Source organism: Eleutherodactylus coqui, chromosome 1 (genome assembly GCF_035609145.1).
Source record: "Eleutherodactylus coqui strain aEleCoq1 chromosome 1, aEleCoq1.hap1, whole genome shotgun sequence".
Taxonomy (NCBI): domain Eukaryota; kingdom Metazoa; phylum Chordata; class Amphibia; order Anura; family Eleutherodactylidae; genus Eleutherodactylus; species Eleutherodactylus coqui.
In genome coordinates this window covers 9941193-9956766 of record NC_089837.1, presented here as the reverse complement: position 1 = coordinate 9956766, position 15574 = coordinate 9941193, and the positions used below count along the sequence as shown (strand labels likewise).

The window sequence follows — 15574 nt, the reverse complement described above, 5'->3', positions numbered from 1 at the left end:
GAGAGAGCCTCCGAGTTGAAGCATGCAAGGTTGTCGGACACTCAAAAGCATCCTTCGAGCCGGAATCGAACCAGCGACCTAAGGATTGCTAATTAGCTACTACAGTCCTCCGCTCTACCAGCTGAGCTATCGAAGGTTTAGCCAGATATGCGTGCAGCTGCTTCCTAGGTTTTTGTGTCAGTGCCAACTAAAAAGAAGTTGGCCCTTCATTTGAAGGTAGTGCCAAGTGGAAGTTTTGGAGGATGCGGGCATCGATCCCGCTACCTCTCGCATGCTAAGCGAGCGCTCTACCATTTGAGCTAATCCCCCTCTACTGTTGCTGGTTTCTGGCACTCGGGTCACACCGCAGTCATGTTATCATGCCTAAACCAAGTTTTGACCATGGGAGAAGAAAGGTTTCTTTCTTTTTTTTTTTTTAAGTGTGGATTTTTTGGTGCCTTGAAATATAAAGGACAGTGGAGTTTGCTGGGCTTTGGGTGGCCTGAAAGAACGAGACAGTGAATTTTTGGGGTACCTTTTTCCTGGGAGCATGAAAAATACAAAACTCTGCGCCTAGCAGAGGATGGTTTCGATCCATCGACCTCTGGGTTATGGGCCCAGCACGCTCCCGCTGCGCCACTCTGCTGCTGCTTAAACCTCTCTTACGAGAAGCCACATTACCGTCTGACTGTTGTCAAGCCACTAACGAAGCAGAAGAGTTGGCTTTAGTCACACTAGGGGTGAGAGTTGCATTTTCACGATTGAGAAGTGGTGTGAATTCTATGGCGTTGGTGGTATAGTGGTGAGCATAGCTGCCTTCCAAGCAGTTGACCCGGGTTCGATTCCCGGCCAACGCATTGTTACTCTTGTTTTGAAGTATTCTTGTTAACACTCTCTCCAGAGGCCAATGGTTGTGCGGTCAGGCTCAAAAAGAGTGCGCCCAGGAGGTATGCAGCTGCAAAGTCTGTGCGAGAGAGCCTCCGAGTTGAAGCATGCAAGGTTGTCGGACACTCAAAAGCATCCTTCGAGCCGGAATCGAACCAGCGACCTAAGGATTGCTAATTAGCTACTACAGTCCTCCGCTCTACCAGCTGAGCTATCGAAGGTTTAGCCAGATATGCGTGCAGCTGCTTCCTAGGTTTTTGTGTCAGTGCCAACTAAAAAGAAGTTGGCCCTTCATTTGAAGGTAGTGCCAAGTGGAAGTTTTGGAGGATGCGGGCATCGATCCCGCTACCTCTCGCATGCTAAGCGAGCGCTCTACCATTTGAGCTAATCCCCCTCTACTGTTGCTAGTTTCTGGCACTCGGGTCACACCGCAGTCATGTTATCATGCCTAAACCAAGTTTTGACCATGGGAGAAGAAAGGTTTCTTTCTTTTTTTTTTTTTTTTTTTTTTTAAGTGTGGATTTTTTGGTGCCTTGAAATATAAAGGACAGTGGAGTTTGCTGGGCTTTGGGTGGCCTGAAAGAACGAGACAGTGAATTTTTGGGGTACCTTTTTCCTGGGAGCATGAAAAATACAAAACTCTGCGCCTAGCAGAGGATGGTTTCGATCCATCGACCTCTGGGTTATGGGCCCAGCACGCTCCCGCTGCGCCACTCTGCTGCTGCTTAAACCTCTCTTACGAGAAGCCACATTACCGTCTGACTGTTGTCAAGCCACTAACGAAGCAGAAGAGTTGGCTTTAGTCACACTAGGGGTGAGAGTTGCATTTTCACGATTGAGAAGTGGTGTGAATTCTATGGCGTTGGTGGTATAGTGGTGAGCATAGCTGCCTTCCAAGCAGTTGACCCGGGTTCGATTCCCGGCCAACGCATTGTTACTCTTGTTTTGAAGTATTCTTGTTAACACTCTCTCCAGAGGCCAATGGTTGTGCGGTCAGGCTCAAAAAGAGTGCGCCCAGGAGGTATGCAGCTGCAAAGTCTGTGCGAGAGAGCCTCCGAGTTGAAGCATGCAAGGTTGTCGGACACTCAAAAGCATCCTTCGAGCCGGAATCGAACCAGCGACCTAAGGATTGCTAATTAGCTACTACAGTCCTCCGCTCTACCAGCTGAGCTATCGAAGGTTTAGCCAGATATGCGTGCAGCTGCTTCCTAGGTTTTTGTGTCAGTGCCAACTAAAAAGAAGTTGGCCCTTCATTTGAAGGTAGTGCCAAGTGGAAGTTTTGGAGGATGCGGGCATCGATCCCGCTACCTCTCGCATGCTAAGCGAGCGCTCTACCATTTGAGCTAATCCCCCTCTACTGTTGCTAGTTTCTGGCACTCGGGTCACACCGCAGTCATGTTATCATGCCTAAACCAAGTTTTGACCATGGGAGAAGAAAGGTTTCTTTCTTTTTTTTTTTTTTTTTTTTTTAAGTGTGGATTTTTTGGTGCCTTGAAATATAAAGGACAGTGGAGTTTGCTGGGCTTTGGGTGGCCTGAAAGAACGAGACAGTGAATTTTTGGGGTACCTTTTTCCTGGGAGCATGAAAAATACAAAACTCTGCGCCTAGCAGAGGATGGTTTCGATCCATCGACCTCTGGGTTATGGGCCCAGCACGCTCCCGCTGCGCCACTCTGCTGCTGCTTAAACCTCTCTTACGAGAAGCCACATTACCGTCTGACTGTTGTCAAGCCACTAACGAAGCAGAAGAGTTGGCTTTAGTCACACTAGGGGTGAGAGTTGCATTTTCACGATTGAGAAGTGGTGTGAATTCTATGGCGTTGGTGGTATAGTGGTGAGCATAGCTGCCTTCCAAGCAGTTGACCCGGGTTCGATTCCCGGCCAACGCATTGTTACTCTTGTTTTGAAGTATTCTTGTTAACACTCTCTCCAGAGGCCAATGGTTGTGCGGTCAGGCTCAAAAAGAGTGCGCCCAGGAGGTATGCAGCTGCAAAGTCTGTGCGAGAGAGCCTCCGAGTTGAAGCATGCAAGGTTGTCGGACACTCAAAAGCATCCTTCGAGCCGGAATCGAACCAGCGACCTAAGGATTGCTAATTAGCTACTACAGTCCTCCGCTCTACCAGCTGAGCTATCGAAGGTTTAGCCAGATATGCGTGCAGCTGCTTCCTAGGTTTTTGTGTCAGTGCCAACTAAAAAGAAGTTGGCCCTTCATTTGAAGGTAGTGCCAAGTGGAAGTTTTGGAGGATGCGGGCATCGATCCCGCTACCTCTCGCATGCTAAGCGAGCGCTCTACCATTTGAGCTAATCCCCCTCTACTGTTGCTGGTTTCTGGCACTCGGGTCACACCGCAGTCATGTTATCATGCCTAAACCAAGTTTTGACCATGGGAGAAGAAAGGTTTCTTTCTTTTTTTTTTTTTTTTTTTTTTTTTTTTAAGTGTGGATTTTTTGGTGCCTTGAAATATAAAGGACAGTGGAGTTTGCTGGGCTTTGGGTGGCCTGAAAGAACGAGACAGTGAATTTTTGGGGTACCTTTTTCCTGGGAGCATGAAAAATACAAAACTCTGCGCCTAGCAGAGGATGGTTTCGATCCATCGACCTCTGGGTTATGGGCCCAGCACGCTCCCGCTGCGCCACTCTGCTGCTGCTTAAACCTCTCTTACGAGAAGCCACTTTACCGTCTGACTGTTGTCAAGCCACTAACGAAGCAGAAGAGTTGGCTTTAGTCACACTAGGGGTGAGAGTTGCATTTTCACGATTGAGAAGTGGTGCGAATTCTATGGCGTTGGTGGTATAGTGGTGAGCATAGCTGCCTTCCAAGCAGTTGACCCGGGTTCGATTCCCGGCCAACGCATTGTTTCTCTTGTTTTGAAGTATTCTTGTTAACACTCTCTCCAGAGGCCAATGGTTGTGCTGTCAGGCTCAAAAAGAGTGCGGCCAGGAGGTATGCAGCTGCAAAGTCTGTGCAAGAGAGCCTCCAAGTTGAAGCATGCAAGGTTATCGGACACTCAAAAGCATCCTTCGAGCCGGAATCGAACCAGCGACCTAAGGATTGCTAACTAGCTACTACAGTCCTCCGCTCTACCAGCTGAGCTATCGAAGGTTTAGCCAGATATGCGTGCAGCTGCTTCCTAGGTTTTTGTGTCAGTGCCAACTAAAAAGAAGTTGGCCCTTCATTTGAAGGTAGTGCCAAGTGGAAGTTTTGGAGGATGCGGGCATCGATCCCGCTACCTCTCGCATGCTAAGCGAGCGCTCTACCATTTGAGCTAATCCCCCTCTACGGTTGCTGGCTTCTGGCACTAGGGTCACACCGCAGTCATGTTATCATGCCTAAACCAAGCTTTGACCATGGGAGAAGAAAGGTTTCTTTTTTTTTTAAGTGTGGATTTTTTGGTGCCTTGAAATATAAAGGACAGTGGAGTTTGCTGGGCTTTAGGTGGCCTGAAAGAACGAGACAGTGAATTTTTGGGGTACCTTTTTCCTGGGAGCATGAAAAATACAAAACTCTGCGCCTAGCAGAGGATGGTTTCGATCCATCGACCTCTGGGTTATGGGCCCAGCACGCTCCCGCTGCGCCACTCTGCTGCTGCTTAAACCTCTCTTACGAGAAGCCACATTACCGTCTGACTGTTGTCAAGCCACTAACGAAGCAGAAGAGTTGGCTTTAGTCACACTAGGGGTGAGAGTTGCATTTTCACGATTGAGAAGTGGTGTGAATTCTATGGCGTTGGTGGTATAGTGGTGAGCATAGCTGCCTTCCAAGCAGTTGACCCGGGTTCGATTCCCGGCCAACGCATTGTTTCTCTTGTTTTGAAGTATTCTTGTTAACACTCTCTCCAGAGGCCAATGGTTGTGCGGTCAGGCTCAAAAAGAGTGCCGCCAGGAGGTATGCAGCTGCAAAGTCTGTGCAAGAGAGCCTCCAAGTTGAAGCATGCAAGGTTATCGGACACTCAAAAGCATCCTTCGAGCCGGAATCGAACCAGCGACCTAAGGATTGCTAACTAGCTACTACAGTCCTCCGCTCTACCAGCTGAGCTATCGAAGATTTAGCCAGATATGCGTGCAGCTGCTTCCTAGGTTTTTGTGTCAGTGCCAACTAAAAAGAAGTTGGCCCTTCATTTGAAGGTAGTGCCAAGTGGAAGTTTTGGAGGATGCGGGCATCGATCCCGCTACCTCTCGCATGCTAAGCAAGCGCTCTACCATTTGAGCTAATCCCCCTCTACGGTTGCTGGCTTCTGGCACTCGGGTCACACCGCAGTCATGTTATCATGCCTAAACCAAGCTTTGACCATGGGAGAAGAAAGGTTTCTTTTTTTTTTTTTTTTTTTTTTAAGTGTGGATTTTTTGGTGCCTTGAAATATAAAGGACAGTGGAGTTTGCTGGGCTTTGGGTGGCCTGAAAGAACGAGACAGTGAATTTTTGGGGTACCTTTTTCCTGGGAGCATGAAAAATACAAAACTCTGCGCCTAGCAGAGGATGGTTTCGATCCATCGACCTCTGGGTTATGGGCCCAGCACGCTCCCGCTGCGCCACTCTGCTGCTGCTTAAACCTCTCTTACGAGAAGCCACATTACCGTCTGACTGTTGTCAAGCCACTAACGAAGCAGAAGAGTTGGCTTTAGTCACACTAGGGGTGAGAGTTGCATTTTCACGATTGAGAAGTGGTGCGAATTCTATGGCGTTGGTGGTATAGTGGTGAGCATAGCTGCTTTCCAAGCAGTTAACCCGGGTTCGATTCCCGGCCAACGCATTGTTTCTCTTGTTTTGAAGTATTCTTGTTAACACTCTCTCCAGAGGCCAATGATTGTGCGGTCAGGCTCAAAAAGAGTGCGGCCAGGAGGTATGCAGCTGCAAAGTCTGTGCAAGAGAGCCTCCAAGTTGAAGCATGCAAGGTTATCGGACACTCAAAAGCATCCTTCGAGCCGGAATCGAACCAGCGACCTAAGGATTGCTAACTAGCTACTACAGTCCTCCGCTCTACCAGCTGAGTTATCGAAGATTTAGCCAGATATGCGTGCAGCTGCTTCCTAGGTTTTTGTGTCAGTGCCAACTAAAAAGAAGTTGGCCCTTCATTTGAAGGTAGTGCCAAGTGGAAGTTTTGGAGGATGCGGGCATCGATCCCGCTACCTCTCGCATGCTAAGCGAGCGCTCTACCATTTGAGCTAATCCCCCTCTACGGTTGCTGGCTTCTGGCACTCGGGTCACACCGCAGTCATGTTATCATGCCTAAACCAAGCTTTGACCATGGGAGAAGAAAGGTTTCTTTTTTTTTTTTTTTTTTTTTTTAAGTGTGGATTTTTTGGTGCCTTGAAATATAAAGGACAGTGGAGTTTGCTGGGCTTTGGGTGGCCTGAAAGAACGAGACAGTGAATTTTTGGGGTACCTTTTTCCTGGGAGCATGAAAAATACAAAACTCTGCGCCTAGCAGAGGATGGTTTCGATCCATCGACCTCTGGGTTATGGGCCCAGCACGCTCCCGCTGCGCCACTCTGCTGCTGCTTAAACCTCTCTTACGAGAAGCCACATTACCGTCTGACTGTTGTCAAGCCACTAACGAAGCAGAAGAGTTGGCTTTAGTCACACTAGGGGTGAGAGTTGCATTTTCACGATTGAGAAGTGGTGCGAATTCTATGGCGTTGGTGGTATAGTGGTGAGCATAGCTGCCTTCCAAGCAGTTGACCCGGGTTCGATTCCCGGCCAACGCATTGTTTCTCTTGTTTTGAAGTATTCTTGTTAACACTCTCTCCAGAGGCCAATGGTTGTGCGGTCAGGCTCAAAAAGAGTGCGGCCAGGAGGTATGCAGCTGCAAAATCTGTGCAAGAGAGCCTCCAAGTTGAAGCATGCAAGGTTATCGGACACTCAAAAGCATCCTTCGAGCCGGAATCGAACCAGCGACCTAAGGATTGCTAACTAGCTACTACAGTCCTCCGCTCTACCAGCTGAGCTATCGAAGGTTTAGCCAGATATGCGTGCAGCTGCTTCCTAGGTTTTTGTGTCAGTGCCAACTAAAAAGAAGTTGGCCCTTCATTTGAAGGTAGTGCCAAGTGGAAGTTTTGGAGGATGCGGGCATCGATCCCGCTACCTCTCGCATGCTAAGCGAGCGCTCTACCATTTGAGCTAATCCCCCTCTACGGTTGCTAGCTTCTGAATACTTCAAAACAAGAGAAACAATGCGTTGGCCGGGAATCGAACCCGGGTCAACTGCTTGGAAGGCAGCTATGCTCACCACTATACCACCAACGCCATAGAATTCGCACCAGCAAACTCCACTGTCCTTTATATTTCAAGGCACCAAAAAATCCACACTTAAAAAAAAAAAAAAAAAAAAAAAAAAAAAGAAAGAAACCTTTCTTCTCCCATGGTCAAAACTTGGTTTAGGCATGATAACATGACTGCGGTGTGACCCGAGTGCCAGAAACCAGCAACAGTAGAGGGGGATTAGCTCAAATGGTAGAGCGCTCGCTTAGCATGCGAGAGGTAGCGGGATCGATGCCCGCATCCTCCAAAACTTCCACTTGGCACTACCTTCAAATGAAGGGCCAACTTCTTTTTAGTTGGCACTGACACAAAAACCTAGGAAGCAGCTGCACGCATATCTGGCTAAACCTTCGATAGCTCAGCTGGTAGAGCGGAGGACTGTAGTAGCTAATTAGCAATCCTTAGGTCGCTGGTTCGATTCCGGCTCGAAGGATGCTTTTGAGTGTCCGACAACCTTGCATGCTTCAACTCGGAGGCTCTCTCGCACAGACTTTGCAGCTGCATACCTCCTGGGCGCACTCTTTTTGAGCCTGACCGCACAACCATTGGCCTCTGGAGAGAGTGTTAACAAGAATACTTCAAAACAAGAGAAACAATGCGTTGGCCGGGAATCGAACCCGGGTCAACTGCTTGGAAGGCAGCTATGCTCACCACTATACCACCAACGCCATAGAATTCACACCACTTCTCAATCGTGAAAATGCAACTCTCACCCCTAGTGTGACTAAAGCCAACTCTTCTGCTTCGTTAGTGGCTTGACAACAGTCAGACGGTAATGTGGCTTCTCGTAAGAGAGGTTTAAGCAGCAGCAGAGTGGCGCAGCGGGAGCGTGCTGGGCCCATAACCCAGAGGTCGATGGATCGAAACCATCCTCTGCTAGGCGCAGAGTTTTGTATTTTTCATGCTCCCAGGAAAAAGGTACCCCAAAAATTCACTGTCTCGTTCTTTCAGGCCACCCAAAGCCCAGCAAACTCCACTGTCCTTTATATTTCAAGGCACCAAAAAATCCACACTTAAAAAAAAAAAAAAAGAAACCTTTCTTCTCCCATGGTCAAAGCTTGGTTTAGGCATAATAACATGACTGCGGTGTGACCCGAGTGCCAGAAGCCAGCAACCGTAGAGGGGGATTAGCTCAAATGGTAGAGCGCTCGCTTAGCATGCGAGAGGTAGCGGGATCGATGCCCGCATCCTCCAAAACTTCCACTTGGCACTACCTTCAAATGAAGGGCCAACTTCTTTTTAGTTGGCACTGACACAAAAACCTAGGAAGCAGCTGCACGCATATCTGGCTAAACCTTCGATAGCTCAGCTGGTAGAGCGGAGGACTGTAGTAGCTAGTTAGCAATCCTTAGGTCGCTGGTTCGATTCCGGCTCGAAGGATGCTTTTGAGTGTCCGATAACCTTGCATGCTTCAACTTGGAGGCTCTCTTGCACAGACTTTGCAGCTGCATACCTCCTGGCCGCACTCTTTTTGAGCCTGACCGCACAACCATTGGCCTCTGGAGAGAGTGTTAACAAGAATACTTCAAAACAAGAGAAACAATGCGTTGGCCGGGAATCGAACCCGGGTCAACTGCTTGGAAGGCAGCTATGCTCACCACTATACCACCAACGCCATAGAATTCGCACCACTTCTCAATCGTGAAAATGCAACTCTCACCCCTAGTGTGACTAAAGCCAACTCTTCTGCTTCGTTAGTGGCTTGACAACAGTCAGACGGTAATGTGGCTTCTCGTAAGAGAGGTTTAAGCAGCAGCAGAGTGGCGCAGCGGGAGCGTGCTGGGCCCATAACCCAGAGGTCGATGGATCGAAACCATCCTCTGCTAGGCGCAGAGTTTTGTATTTTTCATGCTCCCAGGAAAAAGGTACCCCAAAAATTCACTGTCTCGTTCCTTCAGGCCACCCAAAGCCCAGCAAACTCCACTGTCCTTTATATTTCAAGGCACCAAAAAATCCACACTTAAAAAAAAAAAAAAAAAAGAAACCTTTCTTCTCCCATGGTCAAAGCTTGGTTTAGGCATAATAACATGACTGCGGTGTGACCCGAGTGCCAGAAGCCAGCAACCGTAGAGGGGGATTAGCTCAAATGGTAGAGCGCTCGCTTAGCATGCGAGAGGTAGCGGGATCGATGCCCGCATCCTCCAAAACTTCCACTTGGCACTACCTTCAAATGAAGGGCCAACTTCTTTTTAGTTGGCACTGACACAAAAACCTAGGAAGCAGCTGCACGCATATCTGGCTAAACCTTCGATAGCTCAGCTGGTAGAGCGGAGGACTGTAGTAGCTAGTTAGCAATCCTTAGGTCGCTGGTTCGATTCCGGCTCGAAGGATGCTTTTGAGTGTCCGATAACCTTGCATGCTTCAACTTGGAGGCTCTCTTGCACAGACTTTGCAGCTGCATACCTCCTGGCCGCACTCTTTTTGAGCCTGACCGCACAACCATTGGCCTCTGGAGAGAGTGTTAACAAGAATACTTCAAAACAAGAGAAACAATGCGTTGGCCGGGAATCGAACCCGGGTCAACTGCTTGGAAGGCAGCTATGCTCACCACTATACCACCAACGCCATAGAATTCGCACCACTTCTCAATCGTGAAAATGCAACTCTCACCCCTAGTGTGACTAAAGCCAACTCTTCTGCTTCGTTAGTGGCTTGACAACAGTCAGACGGTAATGTGGCTTCTCGTAAGAGAGGTTTAAGCAGCAGCAGCAGAGTGGCGCAGCGGGAGCGTGCTGGGCCCATAACCCAGAGGTCGATGGATCGAAACCATCCTCTGCTAGGCGCAGAGTTTTGTATTTTTCATGCTCCCAGGAAAAAGGTACCCCAAAAATTCACTGTCTCGTTCTTTCAGGCCACCCAAAGCCCAGCAAACTCCACTGTCCTTTATATTTCAAGGCACCAAAAAATCCACACTTAAAAAAAAAAAAAAAAAAAAAAACCTTTCTTCTCCCATGGTCAAAGCTTGGTTTAGGCATAATAACATGACTGCGGTGTGACCCGAGTGCCAGAAGCCAGCAACCGTAGAGGGGGATTAGCTCAAATGGTAGAGCGCTCGCTTAGCATGCGAGAGGTAGCGGGATCGATGCCCGCATCCTCCAAAACTTCCACTTGGCACTACCTTCAAATGAAGGGCCAACTTCTTTTTAGTTGGCACTGACACAAAAACCTAGGAAGCAGCTGCACGCATATCTGGCTAAACCTTCGATAGCTCAGCTGGTAGAGCGGAGGACTGTAGTAGCTAGTTAGCAATCCTTAGGTCGCTGGTTCGATTCCGGCTCGAAGGATGCTTTTGAGTGTCCGATAACCTTGCATGCTTCAACTTGGAGGCTCTCTTGCACAGACTTTGCAGCTGCATACCTCCTGGCCGCACTCTTTTTGAGCCTGACCGCACAACCATTGGCCTCTGGAGAGAGTGTTAACAAGAATACTTCAAAACAAGAGAAACAATGCGTTGGCCGGGAATCGAACCCGGGTCAACTGCTTGGAAGGCAGCTATGCTCACCACTATACCACCAACGCCATAGAATTCGCACCACTTCTCAATCGTGAAAATGCAACTCTCACCCCTAGTGTGACTAAAGCCAACTCTTCTGCTTCGTTAGTGGCTTGACAACAGTCAGACGGTAATGTGGCTTCTCGTAAGAGAGGTTTAAGCAGCAGCAGAGTGGCGCAGCGGGAGCGTGCTGGGCCCATAACCCAGAGGTCGATGGATCGAAACCATCCTCTGCTAGGCGCAGAGTTTTGTATTTTTCATGCTCCCAGGAAAAAGGTACCCCAAAAATTCACTGTCTCGTTCTTTCAGGCCACCCAAAGCCCAGCAAACTCCACTGTCCTTTATATTTCAAGGCACCAAAAAATCCACACTTAAAAAAAAAAAAAAAAAAGAAACCTTTCTTCTCCCATGGTCAAAGCTTGGTTTAGGCATAATAACATGACTGCGGTGTGACCCGAGTGCCAGAAGCCAGCAACCGTAGAGGGGGATTAGCTCAAATGGTAGAGCGCTCGCTTAGCATGCGAGAGGTAGCGGGATCGATGCCCGCATCCTCCAAAACTTCCACTTGGCACTACCTTCAAATGAAGGGCCAACTTCTTTTTAGTTGGCACTGACACAAAAACCTAGGAAGCAGCTGCACGCATATCTGGCTAAACCTTCGATAGCTCAGCTGGTAGAGCGGAGGACTGTAGTAGCTAGTTAGCAATCCTTAGGTCGCTGGTTCGATTCCGGCTCGAAGGATGCTTTTGAGTGTCCGATAACCTTGCATGCTTCAACTTGGAGGCTCTCTTGCACAGACTTTGCAGCTGCATACCTCCTGGCCGCACTCTTTTTGAGCCTGACCGCACAACCATTGGCCTCTGGAGAGAGTGTTAACAAGAATACTTCAAAACAAGAGAAACAATGCGTTGGCCGGGAATCGAACCCGGGTCAACTGCTTGGAAGGCAGCTATGCTCACCACTATACCACCAACGCCATAGAATTCGCACCACTTCTCAATCGTGAAAATGCAACTCTCACCCCTAGTGTGACTAAAGCCAACTCTTCTGCTTCGTTAGTGGCTTGACAACAGTCAGACGGTAATGTGGCTTCTCGTAAGAGAGGTTTAAGCAGCAGCAGAGTGGCGCAGCGGGAGCGTGCTGGGCCCATAACCCAGAGGTCGATGGATCGAAAACATCCTCTGCTAGGCGCAGAGTTTTGTATTTTTCATGCTCCCAGGAAAAAGGTACCCCAAAAATTCACTGTCTCGTTCTTTCAGGCCACCCAAAGCCCAGCAAACTCCACTGTCCTTTATATTTCAAGGCACCAAAAAATCCACACTTAAAAAAAAAAAAAAAAAAGAAACCTTTCTTCTCCCATGGTCAAAGCTTGGTTTAGGCATAATAACATGACTGCGGTGTGACCCGAGTGCCAGAAGCCAGCAACCGTAGAGGGGGATTAGCTCAAATGGTAGAGCGCTCGCTTAGCATGCGAGAGGTAGCGGGATCGATGCCCGCATCCTCCAAAACTTCCACTTGGCACTACCTTCAAATGAAGGGCCAACTTCTTTTTAGTTGGCACTGACACAAAAACCTAGGAAGCAGCTGCACGCATATCTGGCTAAACCTTCGATAGCTCAGCTGGTAGAGCGGAGGACTGTAGTAGCTAGTTAGCAATCCTTAGGTCGCTGGTTCGATTCCGGCTCGAAGGATGCTTTTGAGTGTCCGATGACCTTGCATGCTTCAACTTGGAGGCTCTCTTGCACAGACTTTGCAGCTGCATACCTCCTGGCCGCACTCTTTTTGAGCCTGACCGCACAACCATTGGCCTCTGGAGAGAGTGTTAACAAGAATACTTCAAAACAAGAGAAACAATGCGTTGGCCGGGAATCGAACCCGGGTCAACTGCTTGGAAGGCAGCTATGCTCACCACTATACCACCAACGCCATAGAATTTGCACCACTTCTCAATCGTGAAAATGCAACTCTCACCCCTAGTGTGACTAAAGCCAACTCTTCTGCTTCGTTAGTGGCTTGACAACAGTCAGAAGGTAATGTGGCTTCTCGTAAGAGAGGTTTAAGCAGCAGCAGAGTGGCGCAGCGGGAGCGTGCTGGGCCCATAACCCAGAGGTCGATGGATCGAAACCATCCTCTGCTAGGCGCAGAGTTTTGTATTTTTCATGCTCCCAGGAAAAAGGTACCCCAAAAATTCACTGTCTCGTTCTTTCAGGCCACCCAAAGCCCAGCAAACTCCACTGTCCTTTATATTTCAAGGCACCAAAAAATCCACACTTAAAAAAAAAAAAAAAGAAACCTTTCTTCTCCCATGGTCAAAGCTTGGTTTAGGCATAATAACATGACTGCGGTGTGACCCGAGTGCCAGAAGCCAGCAACCGTAGAGGGGGATTAGCTCAAATGGTAGAGCGCTCGCTTAGCATGCGAGAGGTAGCGGGATCGATGCCCGCATCCTCCAAAACTTCCACTTGGCACTACCTTCAAATGAAGGGCCAACTTCTTTTTAGTTGGCACTGACACAAAAACCTAGGAAGCAGCTGCACGCATATCTGGCTAAACCTTCGATAGCTCAGCTGGTAGAGCGGAGGACTGTAGTAGCTAGTTAGCAATCCTTAGGTCGCTGGTTCGATTCCGGCTCGAAGGATGCTTTTGAGTGTCCGATAACCTTGCATGCTTCAACTTGGAGGCTCTCTTGCACAGACTTTGCAGCTGCATACCTCCTGGCCGCACTCTTTTTGAGCCTGACCGCACAACCATTGGCCTCTGGAGAGAGTGTTAACAAGAATACTTCAAAACAAGAGAAACAATGCGTTGGCCGGGAATCGAACCCGGGTCAACTGCTTGGAAGGCAGCTATGCTCACCACTATACCACCAACGCCATAGAATTCGCACCACTTCTCAATCGTGAAAATGCAACTCTCACCCCTAGTGTGACTAAAGCCAACTCTTCTGCTTCGTTAGTGGCTTGACAACAGTCAGACGGTAATGTGGCTTCTCGTAAGAGAGGTTTAAGCAGCAGCAGAGTGGCGCAGCGGGAGCGTGCTGGGCCCATAACCCAGAGGTCGATGGATCGAAACCATCCTCTGCTAGGCGCAGAGTTTTGTATTTTTCATGCTCCCAGGAAAAAGGTACCCCAAAAATTTACTGTCTCGTTCTTTCAGGCCACCCAAAGCCCAGCAAACTCCACTGTCCTTTATATTTCAAGGCACCAAAAAATCCACACTTAAAAAAAAAAAAAAAAGAAACCTTTCTTCTCCCATGGTCAAAGCTTGGTTTAGGCATAATAACATGACTGTGGTGTGACCCGAGTGCCAGAAGCCAGCAACCGTAGAGGGGGATTAGCTCAAATGGTAGAGCGCTCGCTTAGCATGCGAGAGGTAGCGGGATCGATGCCCGCATCCTCCAAAACTTCCACTTGGCACTACCTTCAAATGAAGGGCCAACTTCTTTTTAGTTGGCACTGACACAAAAACCTAGGAAGCAGCTGCACGCATATCTGGCTAAACCTTCGATAGCTCAGCTGGTAGAGCGGAGGACTGTAGTAGCTAGTTAGCAATCCTTAGGTCGCTGGTTCGATTCCGGCTCGAAGGATGCTTTTGAGTGTCCGATAACCTTGCATGCTTCAACTTGGAGGCTCTCTTGCACAGACTTTGCAGCTGCATACCTCCTGGCCGCACTCTTTTTGAGCCTGACCGCACAACCATTGGCCTCTGGAGAGAGTGTTAACAAGAATACTTCAAAACAAGAGAAACAATGCGTTGGCCGGGAATCGAACCCGGGTCAACTGCTTGGAAGGCAGCTATGCTCACCACTATACCACCAACGCCATAGAATTCGCACCACTTCTCAATCGTGAAAATGCAACTCTCACCCCTAGTGTGACTAAAGCCAACTCTTCTGCTTCGTTAGTGGCTTGACAACAGTCAGAAGGTAATGTGGCTTCTCGTAAGAGAGGTTTAAGCAGCAGCAGAGTGGCGCAGCGGGAGCGTGCTGGGCCCATAACCCAGAGGTCGATGGATCGAAACCATCCTCTGCTAGGCGCAGAGTTTTGTATTTTTCATGCTCCCAGGAAAAAGGTACCCCAAAAATTCACTGTCTCGTTCTTTCAGGCCACCCAAAGCCCAGCAAACTCCACTGTCCTTTATATTTCAAGGCACCAAAAAATCCACACTTAAAAAAAAAAAAAAAAAAGAAAGAAACCTTTCTTCTCCCATGGTCAAAACTTGGTTTAGGCATGATAACATGACTGCGGTGTGACCCGAGTGCCAGAAACCAGCAACAGTAGAGGGGGATTAGCTCAAATGGTAGAGCGCTCGCTTAGCATGCGAGAGGTAGCGGGATCGATGCCCGCATCCTCCAAAACTTCCACTTGGCACTACCTTCAAATGAAGGGCCAACTTCTTTTTAGTTGGCACTGACACAAAAACCTAGGAAGCAGCTGCACGCATATCTGGCTAAACCTTCGATAGCTCAGCTGGTAGAGCGGAGGACTGTAGTAGCTAGTTAGCAATCCTTAGGTCGCTGGTTCGATTCCGGCTCGAAGGATGCTTTTGAGTGTCCGATAACCTTGCATGCTTCAACTTGGAGGCTCTCTTGCACAGACTTTGCAGCTGCATACCTCCTGGCCGCACTCTTTTTGAGCCTGACCGCACAACCATTGGCCTCTGGAGAGAGTGTTAACAAGAATACTTCAAAACAAGAGAAACAATGCGTTGGCCGGGAATCGAACCCGGGTCAACTGCTTGGAAGGCAGCTATGCTCACCACTATACCACCAACGCCATAGAATTCGCACCACTTCTCAATCGTGAAAATGCAACTCTCACCCCTAGTGTGACTAAAGCCAACTCTTCTGCTTCGTTAGTGGCTTGACAACAGTCAGAAGGTAATGTGGCTTCTCGTAAGAGAGGTTTAAGCAGCAGCAGAGTGGCGCAGCGGGAGCGTGCTGGGCCCATAACCCAGAGGT

At 48.7% G+C, this 15574-nt stretch overlaps 30 non-coding genes across 30 annotated transcripts; 24 read left to right on the top strand and 6 right to left on the bottom strand.

The window, feature by feature from the left end:
- Window positions 1-50: 50 nt before the first annotated feature.
- TRNAY-GUA (transfer RNA tyrosine (anticodon GUA)) lies at window positions 51-136 on the bottom strand. Its single transcript is given in 2 exon segments — window positions 51-86; window positions 100-136. It is a non-coding gene; the product is annotated as a tRNA-Tyr (tRNA).
- A 628-nt stretch (window positions 137-764) lies between these two features.
- TRNAG-UCC (transfer RNA glycine (anticodon UCC)) lies at window positions 765-836 on the top strand. Its single transcript has one exon. It is a non-coding gene; the product is annotated as a tRNA-Gly (tRNA).
- A 163-nt stretch (window positions 837-999) lies between these two features.
- Window positions 1000-1085, bottom strand: TRNAY-GUA (transfer RNA tyrosine (anticodon GUA)). Its single transcript is given in 2 exon segments — window positions 1000-1035; window positions 1049-1085. It is a non-coding gene; the product is annotated as a tRNA-Tyr (tRNA).
- Window positions 1086-1723: 638 nt separating this feature from the next.
- TRNAG-UCC (transfer RNA glycine (anticodon UCC)) lies at window positions 1724-1795 on the top strand. The gene has a single exon. It is a non-coding gene; the product is annotated as a tRNA-Gly (tRNA).
- Window positions 1796-1958: 163 nt separating this feature from the next.
- TRNAY-GUA (transfer RNA tyrosine (anticodon GUA)) lies at window positions 1959-2044 on the bottom strand. Its single transcript is given in 2 exon segments — window positions 1959-1994; window positions 2008-2044. It is a non-coding gene; the product is annotated as a tRNA-Tyr (tRNA).
- A 637-nt stretch (window positions 2045-2681) lies between these two features.
- On the top strand, window positions 2682-2753 carry TRNAG-UCC (transfer RNA glycine (anticodon UCC)). Its single transcript has one exon. It is a non-coding gene; the product is annotated as a tRNA-Gly (tRNA).
- A 163-nt stretch (window positions 2754-2916) lies between these two features.
- On the bottom strand, window positions 2917-3002 carry TRNAY-GUA (transfer RNA tyrosine (anticodon GUA)). The gene is given in 2 exon segments: window positions 2917-2952; window positions 2966-3002. It is a non-coding gene; the product is annotated as a tRNA-Tyr (tRNA).
- Window positions 3003-3645: 643 nt separating this feature from the next.
- Window positions 3646-3717, top strand: TRNAG-UCC (transfer RNA glycine (anticodon UCC)). The gene has a single exon. It is a non-coding gene; the product is annotated as a tRNA-Gly (tRNA).
- A 163-nt stretch (window positions 3718-3880) lies between these two features.
- TRNAY-GUA (transfer RNA tyrosine (anticodon GUA)) lies at window positions 3881-3966 on the bottom strand. The gene is given in 2 exon segments: window positions 3881-3916; window positions 3930-3966. It is a non-coding gene; the product is annotated as a tRNA-Tyr (tRNA).
- Window positions 3967-4587: 621 nt separating this feature from the next.
- TRNAG-UCC (transfer RNA glycine (anticodon UCC)) lies at window positions 4588-4659 on the top strand. Its single transcript has one exon. It is a non-coding gene; the product is annotated as a tRNA-Gly (tRNA).
- A 1837-nt stretch (window positions 4660-6496) lies between these two features.
- TRNAG-UCC (transfer RNA glycine (anticodon UCC)) lies at window positions 6497-6568 on the top strand. The gene has a single exon. It is a non-coding gene; the product is annotated as a tRNA-Gly (tRNA).
- A 163-nt stretch (window positions 6569-6731) lies between these two features.
- Window positions 6732-6817, bottom strand: TRNAY-GUA (transfer RNA tyrosine (anticodon GUA)). The gene is given in 2 exon segments: window positions 6732-6767; window positions 6781-6817. It is a non-coding gene; the product is annotated as a tRNA-Tyr (tRNA).
- A 478-nt stretch (window positions 6818-7295) lies between these two features.
- On the top strand, window positions 7296-7368 carry TRNAA-AGC (transfer RNA alanine (anticodon AGC)). Its single transcript has one exon. It is a non-coding gene; the product is annotated as a tRNA-Ala (tRNA).
- A 100-nt stretch (window positions 7369-7468) lies between these two features.
- Window positions 7469-7554, top strand: TRNAY-GUA (transfer RNA tyrosine (anticodon GUA)). The gene is given in 2 exon segments: window positions 7469-7505; window positions 7519-7554. It is a non-coding gene; the product is annotated as a tRNA-Tyr (tRNA).
- Window positions 7555-8242: 688 nt separating this feature from the next.
- On the top strand, window positions 8243-8315 carry TRNAA-AGC (transfer RNA alanine (anticodon AGC)). Its single transcript has one exon. It is a non-coding gene; the product is annotated as a tRNA-Ala (tRNA).
- Window positions 8316-8415: 100 nt separating this feature from the next.
- Window positions 8416-8501, top strand: TRNAY-GUA (transfer RNA tyrosine (anticodon GUA)). Its single transcript is given in 2 exon segments — window positions 8416-8452; window positions 8466-8501. It is a non-coding gene; the product is annotated as a tRNA-Tyr (tRNA).
- A 691-nt stretch (window positions 8502-9192) lies between these two features.
- TRNAA-AGC (transfer RNA alanine (anticodon AGC)) lies at window positions 9193-9265 on the top strand. Its single transcript has one exon. It is a non-coding gene; the product is annotated as a tRNA-Ala (tRNA).
- Window positions 9266-9365: 100 nt separating this feature from the next.
- Window positions 9366-9451, top strand: TRNAY-GUA (transfer RNA tyrosine (anticodon GUA)). The gene is given in 2 exon segments: window positions 9366-9402; window positions 9416-9451. It is a non-coding gene; the product is annotated as a tRNA-Tyr (tRNA).
- A 695-nt stretch (window positions 9452-10146) lies between these two features.
- Window positions 10147-10219, top strand: TRNAA-AGC (transfer RNA alanine (anticodon AGC)). The gene has a single exon. It is a non-coding gene; the product is annotated as a tRNA-Ala (tRNA).
- Window positions 10220-10319: 100 nt separating this feature from the next.
- TRNAY-GUA (transfer RNA tyrosine (anticodon GUA)) lies at window positions 10320-10405 on the top strand. Its single transcript is given in 2 exon segments — window positions 10320-10356; window positions 10370-10405. It is a non-coding gene; the product is annotated as a tRNA-Tyr (tRNA).
- A 691-nt stretch (window positions 10406-11096) lies between these two features.
- Window positions 11097-11169, top strand: TRNAA-AGC (transfer RNA alanine (anticodon AGC)). Its single transcript has one exon. It is a non-coding gene; the product is annotated as a tRNA-Ala (tRNA).
- Window positions 11170-11269: 100 nt separating this feature from the next.
- TRNAY-GUA (transfer RNA tyrosine (anticodon GUA)) lies at window positions 11270-11355 on the top strand. Its single transcript is given in 2 exon segments — window positions 11270-11306; window positions 11320-11355. It is a non-coding gene; the product is annotated as a tRNA-Tyr (tRNA).
- A 691-nt stretch (window positions 11356-12046) lies between these two features.
- TRNAA-AGC (transfer RNA alanine (anticodon AGC)) lies at window positions 12047-12119 on the top strand. Its single transcript has one exon. It is a non-coding gene; the product is annotated as a tRNA-Ala (tRNA).
- Window positions 12120-12219: 100 nt separating this feature from the next.
- TRNAY-GUA (transfer RNA tyrosine (anticodon GUA)) lies at window positions 12220-12305 on the top strand. Its single transcript is given in 2 exon segments — window positions 12220-12256; window positions 12270-12305. It is a non-coding gene; the product is annotated as a tRNA-Tyr (tRNA).
- Window positions 12306-12993: 688 nt separating this feature from the next.
- On the top strand, window positions 12994-13066 carry TRNAA-AGC (transfer RNA alanine (anticodon AGC)). Its single transcript has one exon. It is a non-coding gene; the product is annotated as a tRNA-Ala (tRNA).
- A 100-nt stretch (window positions 13067-13166) lies between these two features.
- TRNAY-GUA (transfer RNA tyrosine (anticodon GUA)) lies at window positions 13167-13252 on the top strand. The gene is given in 2 exon segments: window positions 13167-13203; window positions 13217-13252. It is a non-coding gene; the product is annotated as a tRNA-Tyr (tRNA).
- Window positions 13253-13941: 689 nt separating this feature from the next.
- Window positions 13942-14014, top strand: TRNAA-AGC (transfer RNA alanine (anticodon AGC)). Its single transcript has one exon. It is a non-coding gene; the product is annotated as a tRNA-Ala (tRNA).
- A 100-nt stretch (window positions 14015-14114) lies between these two features.
- TRNAY-GUA (transfer RNA tyrosine (anticodon GUA)) lies at window positions 14115-14200 on the top strand. The gene is given in 2 exon segments: window positions 14115-14151; window positions 14165-14200. It is a non-coding gene; the product is annotated as a tRNA-Tyr (tRNA).
- Window positions 14201-14895: 695 nt separating this feature from the next.
- Window positions 14896-14968, top strand: TRNAA-AGC (transfer RNA alanine (anticodon AGC)). The gene has a single exon. It is a non-coding gene; the product is annotated as a tRNA-Ala (tRNA).
- Window positions 14969-15068: 100 nt separating this feature from the next.
- On the top strand, window positions 15069-15154 carry TRNAY-GUA (transfer RNA tyrosine (anticodon GUA)). The gene is given in 2 exon segments: window positions 15069-15105; window positions 15119-15154. It is a non-coding gene; the product is annotated as a tRNA-Tyr (tRNA).
- The last annotated feature ends 420 nt before the right edge of the window (window positions 15155-15574 follow it).